General features: G+C 39.3%; 1 long non-coding RNA gene and 1 pseudogene across 1 annotated transcript; one reads left to right on the top strand and one right to left on the bottom strand.

Moving 5' to 3' along the window:
- LOC145218426 (uncharacterized) lies at nucleotides 1-1,297 on the bottom strand. Its single transcript, XR_013857603.1, has 2 exons — nucleotides 1,234-1,297; nucleotides 1-876 (listed from the first exon to the last, which is right to left on the bottom strand). It is a non-coding gene; the product is annotated as an uncharacterized LOC145218426 (long non-coding RNA).
- LOC145218425 (uncharacterized) lies at nucleotides 330-3,511 on the top strand (annotated as a pseudogene).
- Nucleotides 3,512-7,777: the final 4,266 nt, after the last annotated feature.

Genomic DNA, 7,777 nt, shown 5'->3' on the forward strand with positions numbered 1-7,777 from the left:
TCTAAAAACAAAATAAAAAGCGGGATAAAAGCAAAAAATACAAAAAACGCACACACCCAGACCAACCACAAAAAGCCTATCCTCTGTCTTACAGGACTGCAAATGCAGACCGGCAGGTATGGCGCTGATTAAAACCACGAAAAAAGGCGAGGAAAAGATAAGGGCGCAAAACGAAAAAACAAACACGATTGTAGCAATAAAGCGATTGCAGTCAACGAACCGCAGGAAGGACCATAGCTTGAACATTTATTGTGGCGCCCGTTAAAATTAGCCATTTGTTTTCACAAACGTCCAAATTTTCAGTCCGAGGTTAATTTCGCAAGTTGAAAATGCAAATACGTAAAATGGAGAATGATTTAGCCAACATCCACAGACAAGCCCACTTCTCCAAATATGCACATAATCTGAAAAATCACAAAAGGACTATTGCAAGAAACTTTATCCGGAAAGTCAACCGACACCCAAAGGTACAGAAAAAGAAAAGCTTACAAAATAAGAGAAAACATTGTACAACAGGCCTCACAAGTCATTCTTAATAAATCGGCGTTTAACCTGGACGACAATGACAAAATTCTTCTGATGAAAGGTCCAAATTTCGTCGCGACGCCAAATTGGGCAACAGCAGTAGAGACGAACGAATGGCTGAACACTCAAGCACATATCAGAAGAGTGGAATGGGCACACGTGTTTGAAAATAGCGAAGCAGAGTATGTTGCATTACCACGTAAGCTGACAGTCCCACGACACTCGAGACCAGACAAGAGCCAGCTAGATGATGTCACCATTGCGTACGTAGAAGGTGTCATGGCAAAAATGCGCAACTTGAAAGAAGAAGTAATCCAGCGGTATAAGAAGAAAAACAACCTTTCTGTAGACCTACGAAAAAGTTTTCACAAACTTCAATCAATGGTTCGTGACAAAAAAATCGTTATCTGTCGTTCAGACAAGGATGGTAAAATTATCATCATCAACTATACTGATTATGACAAGATCATGAAGCGAGAACTAGCACAGTTTGTGGAGCTTGACATGACAGCTGAGGGACTTGTGCAACACCTGGATAAAGTCCGTAAAATGTGTGACAAGTACATGATGGCGCTCCACGCTGAAGGTGCAATAACTGAAAAGCTTCTCTACGCTACGGTAGGGATAAAATTTCAAAACAACCGCTATCACCACACACACGGTTGTTTGTCGAAAGTATTTTGCAACAACAACACAGCATATGCCTACCCGTTATTCAAGACGCACAAAGTACAACCGGTCTTGCTTCCATCCATCGACGCCGCCGACATCCCAATCAGACTACTTCAGTCCGCTGGAAACATCACGACATCACGGATAACGGCATTTCTGGAACTTGTACTCCAGCCCATTAGTGTGGCATACTGTCGGTCTTTCGTGGATGAATATTGCCGTGACACCCGAGACTATCTCATGCAATTGGACCACTGGAAAACGGCGCATGATTCACAAATGCGCCCTAATCGACCTCTTTTTCTGGTTACAGCAGACGTCACAAAAATGTATGCAAATCTGCGCCGCGATATTGTCGCAGAGGCTTTGCTGGACGCTACGGCTACACAATCAACACTATCTGCAAACGCTTGCCAATCGCTGATGCAGCTGGTGATGTACTGCCTAAAAAATGTAATAACTCAGTACCAACAAGCATTTTTTCAGCAGGCAGAAGGAATTGTCACAGGAGACAACCACTGGGTGACACTAAAACGCTGAATGGGCGGGAGATGGCGGGACGTCGTGAAAACCGCTGAATATCGGGTTAAATTGCTGACGGTTAGTGCTATTAAGGTTGGTATAAAGTTTTATAATAGAAAATCATTAAAAATAATTCCCCCGGATACCTTCCGCGACCGAGCGAAACATTCAGCGGCCGAGGGAAACATTCAGCGTCCGAGGGAGACTTCCCGCCCAAGCATTTTTGCTGAATGTCAGGAAACAGCTGAATAAGTTTTAGGCAGGGACATTTTTTGATTCATATACTTTTATAAAACCTCAACCCAACCCTAATAGCACTAACCGTCAGCAATTTACCCGATATTTAACGGTTTCCGCGACGTCCCGCCCATTCAGCGTTTTAGTGTCACCCCAACCACTCGGTTTCAGTGGCAAATATTACAGCCCATTACATCATCAAACAAGAAGTGCGTGCTGTGGGTAAAACAGAACTATTTCGCCGATATATTGACGACATAGTTTGGCTGTCGTATGGAAAGACCCGCACGTTGGCTGTGGAACGCGCCTTAAGGGATAGGTTTGCACGAAATCACCTCGAAATAACCTTCCGCTGCATCTCCACTAACAAAGATGGCTCTCGGCTGGAGTTTCTTGATGTACTGCACATCATAGACAAAACCTCGCGGGGTGGTTTTTACACCACCAACTATGTAAAACCTACGGCAAAAGGGAGATTATTCCTCAACGGCACGTCCCACCATCCACCTTGGATTTTTAGAGGCATCGTGTTTGGGGAGTGCATTCGTCTCCGCCGACTTAATGAAATGCATGACCGATATAGGTCCAGCCTCTGCGACCTTGAGGCAAAATGTCGACGCTCCAGTTTTCCATTTAAAGTGTATTCCGCCATACTTACTGCAGCAGCCAAATGGAAGGAACGTTTTGCCCCCCCCAACTTCCAGACACCGGAGCGAAAAAAGAATTGTTTGGGCGACTTCCTTCACCAACATTCTACGACTGACTGACCGGGAAAGGCAGTTGAAGCCATCAGCGTGTGTAGTCTACAAGCGACCCTTCACCATCGGCGCTGCCTTGATGCGTTACAAAATATTAGCGCACGAAACAGCAGATCATAAAACAGGATCTTATCCTTGTGGCAAATGCGCCCTGTGCGGTCACCACGGCAAATCCAAATCAATGGTTTTTCCGGTGACTGACTTGCGGTCACAACAAAGACTGTTCCACTTACGTCAGCAACTTTCGTGTCGTAACTACGGAATATATGTTGCCACGTGTTTGGCGTGTGAAGAACAATATGTCGGCCAAACTAAAAATAAGTTTTCGACCCGATGGAATTCACATCGAGCTGTTTGGCGGACGTCCGACATAAGTGTAGGGGGTGACCGCGCGGCCCTTCTTCAGCACTACCACAATAAACATTTCCGACTTTTCCAAAAAAAGTTAGGTATTGCACAATGCTATAATGTGGTTTTTGTAGAGGAACCTCGGACTGAAAATTTGGACGTTTGTGAAAACAAATGGCTAATTTTAACGGGCGCCACAATAAATGTTCAAGCTATGGTCCTTCCTGCGGTTCGTTGACTGCAATCGCTTTGTTGCTACAATCGTGTTTGTTTTTTCGTTTTGCGCCCTTATCTTTTCCTCGCCTTTTTTCGTGGTTTTAATCAGCGCCATACCTGCCGGTCTGCATTTGCAGTCCTGTAAGACAGAGGATAGGCTTTTTGTGGTTGGTCTGGGTGTGTGCGTTTTTTGTATTTTTTGCTTTTATCCCGCTTTTTATTTTGTTTTTAGACACTGATGATGCTTTTTATAGCGAAATGCATTTGTAAAACATATAAAACATAGCGACAGATTTAGTGGTTTTTCACACTGAATTTTCTTTCTTTTTTTTGTGTATTAAGTTTAATGTTCTAATTCATTATTTCAAATAATACAACTTTTTTATCACCTGCTTTAGATATTTTGGCAAATTCTTAAATCTAGTGGGAACAGCATCCTCTCTTAAAGTGGTAATTTGGATTCCATTTTTGCCCGTGAATGTAATTAATCCAGACTTTTCGACGGTCCGACTCTGATGGAAATCTAGGAGCAAATGTATCAAGTAACCTCTAATTAAAATGTGTGTAAAATTGTAATGAAAAAAACTGGAGGATATCTTATGAGTTTTACCACTTGCACTACAATCAATACACCACAAAACCAAGTAATTGTATATTAATTAATCCCGCCTGGAATCGAACCAGGGTCCGTTGCCAAAAAGCGAATGTGATAAACCACTACACCACAGGATTTGACAAAATGTATACACATCACTTGGATATAGGTATTACACTACAATATGTGACTAAGGAGGGCCTGCTTGTCTCATGCAATTATAATAGTAAAAGATGCGTAATAATAATAACACCTAATGTTCCTAGTCAAACACAACTATAATCAGCTTCGTCTTAGTTGCTGGCACTGACTCAAATAAACTGTCAAAATATGTGAAAAGTACGGGGATATCTGCGCTTTGTATAGCTCTCTTCATCATTACTGCCTTCGCTGTCGCTTCTACGTCGTGCTTTTTTACTTTTCTTTTGTTGCAACCGAATGCACAACACTGTACTCCGGCTTTGCCCATTGTACCAGACTACACCAGGTGATCCTTCCAACATCGCGCTACTAGCCGTCACGGTTGAAGCAAATTGAAGCGTAATGGCGGCTGCAAAAGAAAGCCCCAAAAATGCGTTGGAAAAATGACGATAATTTTTGTTTTAGGCATTTGCATAGCGATTTTTGCAGATATGATTTGTAGATTAATAGGACACATGCATTCCAGTGTGTAATAACCGATACATATGCGTAGAGGTGTGCTGGATATACGTTATTAAGTTAGTGTTGAAATAAATCTTTACTGAGCAGTAATAATGTTTTTTTGTGCAATATAAGCAATGTTCGTGCTTTTTTAAGTATTTTGGACTTAAATCCCACAAGATGGTTATTTTCTCCACACAAGATGATGTGATACTTTGTGTGACATTACCTTACTTATCCAAATTGCTTGTTTTTGACTGTCATCAAACTCCTGGAAATTCTGAGGAACAAGTGGTTTGAACGTTTTAATCAAAAACACAAAATAAAAATATAATATTTCAACTATTTTGCTCAAATATTTTTAACAGTATTTGATTTGTTTTTCTTGATTGAGTGCATTTGATTTGGGTGTTTATTATCTATTATAAAATTGGTAATACTATAAAATTTTACAATTCTCAATTTCTCATGAAGTTGTTTCTGTAGGGTTTATATTTCTCCAATAAGCATCATTAATGGTCTCAGGAAAAGTTCCGCTGGAAATGTTTCAGTCTCTTTCCAAACCCTCAAGCTTTATGGCACTGCATGATTACAGTACGACCTTTTTCTGCGACAATTACACTATGAAGGAATTGGAATCACATTAGATATTTTATTTGTGTTTTCTGTTTTACTAGCACTGTGTATGTTTTGTAATCATTTCTGAAGCATAGCCCATGATATACTGCACATTTTAAACTTAATTAACATTTGTTTTATATCTGGTGAATGCACTATCTGTTATAATGGGATCACCAATAATAGTGATGCATCTGACAATAAATGCAGAATATCTGTACGAACTTGGCTATATAGTTGCCTTCATTCCTGTTTTGCAAGAAAGAATTTAAGTGTTGGAATGTTGTGTAGGCATGTTTTTTGCAGAAAATTGCTCATTGAATGGAAATGAAATAAAACAAGATTCTGACTAAAATAGTACATAAAAAGGCATTTCATTTGGGTGTGAGATCTTAAATGCATTTATGCATGTATCTCTTTGAGATTTTGCAATGCAGGATCCAAGCCTTCTAATTCACTACAGCTGCTAAAGGTACTACGGAGCTATCAAGTCCTTCTCAGCTATCAGATTCAGCTAAGGTTTTCATACCAGATATCTTGACACAATTTAATCTAAATGATACAATGTCCAGTTGTGCCAAAATTGGTACAAATGTGCTTTATTTAATTTGTTGACTTGAAAAAATTGCAAAAATGGTTTACCATTCCTGCCAAAACTATCATCAAATATACTAAAGTTTTGTACAAATTACATGACCTAAATCACTAATACCATAAAGCGCTCATCAACCTGTATTATAATTTTCTGTGAAAAACATAAACAGCTTAGTAATAAAAACAAATCAGTTGTTTGCACGCCCCTGCTCTGGAACATACATTGGTCAAAGGATTGGCAGAAAATAAACGCCGGCTTGAGCGTTTTACATTTGACAGCGCTTGGATCCTATACAAAGAAAATTTGTGCTCTTCTCAGGATTAGATTGAACCCTTGTCCCATTTTGTCGTTTATGTTGTAACCTTGTCGATTTTACTTTTTTCCAGTATATAACCGTCGTAGTAATATAGATCATAGATTTTACGCGAGTTGGAGAAGCGTTTTCTAACTTTTCCTTCACTCGTTTTCTCGCCTTTTTCTTTTGTTTTGGTAAACAATAACTGGCTTTCATATTTCCCCTTTTCGGTTCCTGTCAAAGTTTGGAGAACGTTTCCATTTTACAATGAGGCTGCTTGTATTTGTGCCCATATACATCTCTATTCCATGTCGCACACGTTTGTATGTGGGTGGGGTACTGCGTAATCAATCCGTATGCAATGACACCGATATGAACATACATAGAAGTTGTTTCATCACATCTACGAGTTTTTGTTAGTTAAACAAATTAGACTATAGCAATGAAAGTTGTTTTCTTACACGCTTCTTCGTTCAAATTCAAGCAATGATAAGATAATGCGTATTTAGAAGCCTGTTTACATTCTGTTGTTCAGAAAAATGTAAGCTTTCTCAATTTCAAGTTACTTCAGCATTTCTGATACTGGCTTATTCAGTTCAGTATTCCATTACTTATTTTTTGTTTCACTTCTTCCCAATAGAAATTTAGAAGAATGCGGCATCATTCCATCAAACGAGATTCCTCTTGGAGTGTTTTTATCAAAATACAGTAATTTTCTTGGCAAATTTGATCATTACCATGTGGAAGGGAAATATTTGGCCCAATTGTTTTACCCAATTGATCACAACAATCCTGAGAAGAGCACATAGTAAATAACTGAAACCCATCTAACGTAATCCATCTCCTCATAATTACTTCTTTCTAATTGTCTTCCAAAACATATGCACGTTCAAAATCACTGTATGAGGCAATTTCATTTCTAGCAAGTGAACCCATCGCAACATGAGCATATTAACATGGTGGAGTACCTTGAACTGTTACGCAGTACTCCATAATGTCATGCATTGTTGGTTTGCGATATTTTGTTTTGTATTCCCTCAACTTATTTGACTTTGTAAACTGCCTACTTGGTCTCTCAAACAGTTGAATTTCTGAAGAATTTCTTTTATTTTCTTTTACTGGATTACTTTCATGTTTTTCAGACTTTGTAAGCTTTAATATTTGGTTGCAAAAGTTTAACGTCTTCAATAGCTTTAGGATCTCTTGCAATTGCTGCATTCAACAAATCTGAAATCTGATGTATGTAATTTTCTGCTCATGTTTATCAGCACAGTTCTCGGACATTGTTTTGTAAACCACTGCAATGATAAAGGATTTCTGCACTCTGTACAGGATTTTCTTCCTTTCCATTGTATTCAAAAAGTTCTCTAAAGGTAGCAGACAATTCTTGAAATTTGTCCTCCATTGCTTAAAAATTAGACTTCAAATAGAATGCCGATCATGCAGCACGCCCCGTTCTGGCATTTTGCGCACATCTACTACCCTGATTATTAGCCAATAAAGTGCAACGAGTGCGGCAAAAGAGAAGTTATATTCAGCCAAAGCACAAACAGATATTGTCTTGCAAAAATCCCTTTGTTTATCATCACTTTTCAGACATAAGTTGCAGAAACTGCCATTTCAAATACGTTGATAGAAACCAGCTTGAAAAGCCTGTTGAATGTAGTGGATTCCATTTCAGCACCAGTAGAGTAACCAATGATGGAAAAGCTTGAGATTTCTCTCCCGGCTCCTGTTTCATGAAAGCCCGTGCA

Source organism: Phallusia mammillata, chromosome 3 (assembly GCF_965637545.1).
Source record: "Phallusia mammillata chromosome 3, kaPhaMamm4.hap1.1, whole genome shotgun sequence".
Lineage (NCBI taxonomy): Eukaryota > Metazoa > Chordata > Ascidiacea > Phlebobranchia > Ascidiidae > Phallusia > Phallusia mammillata.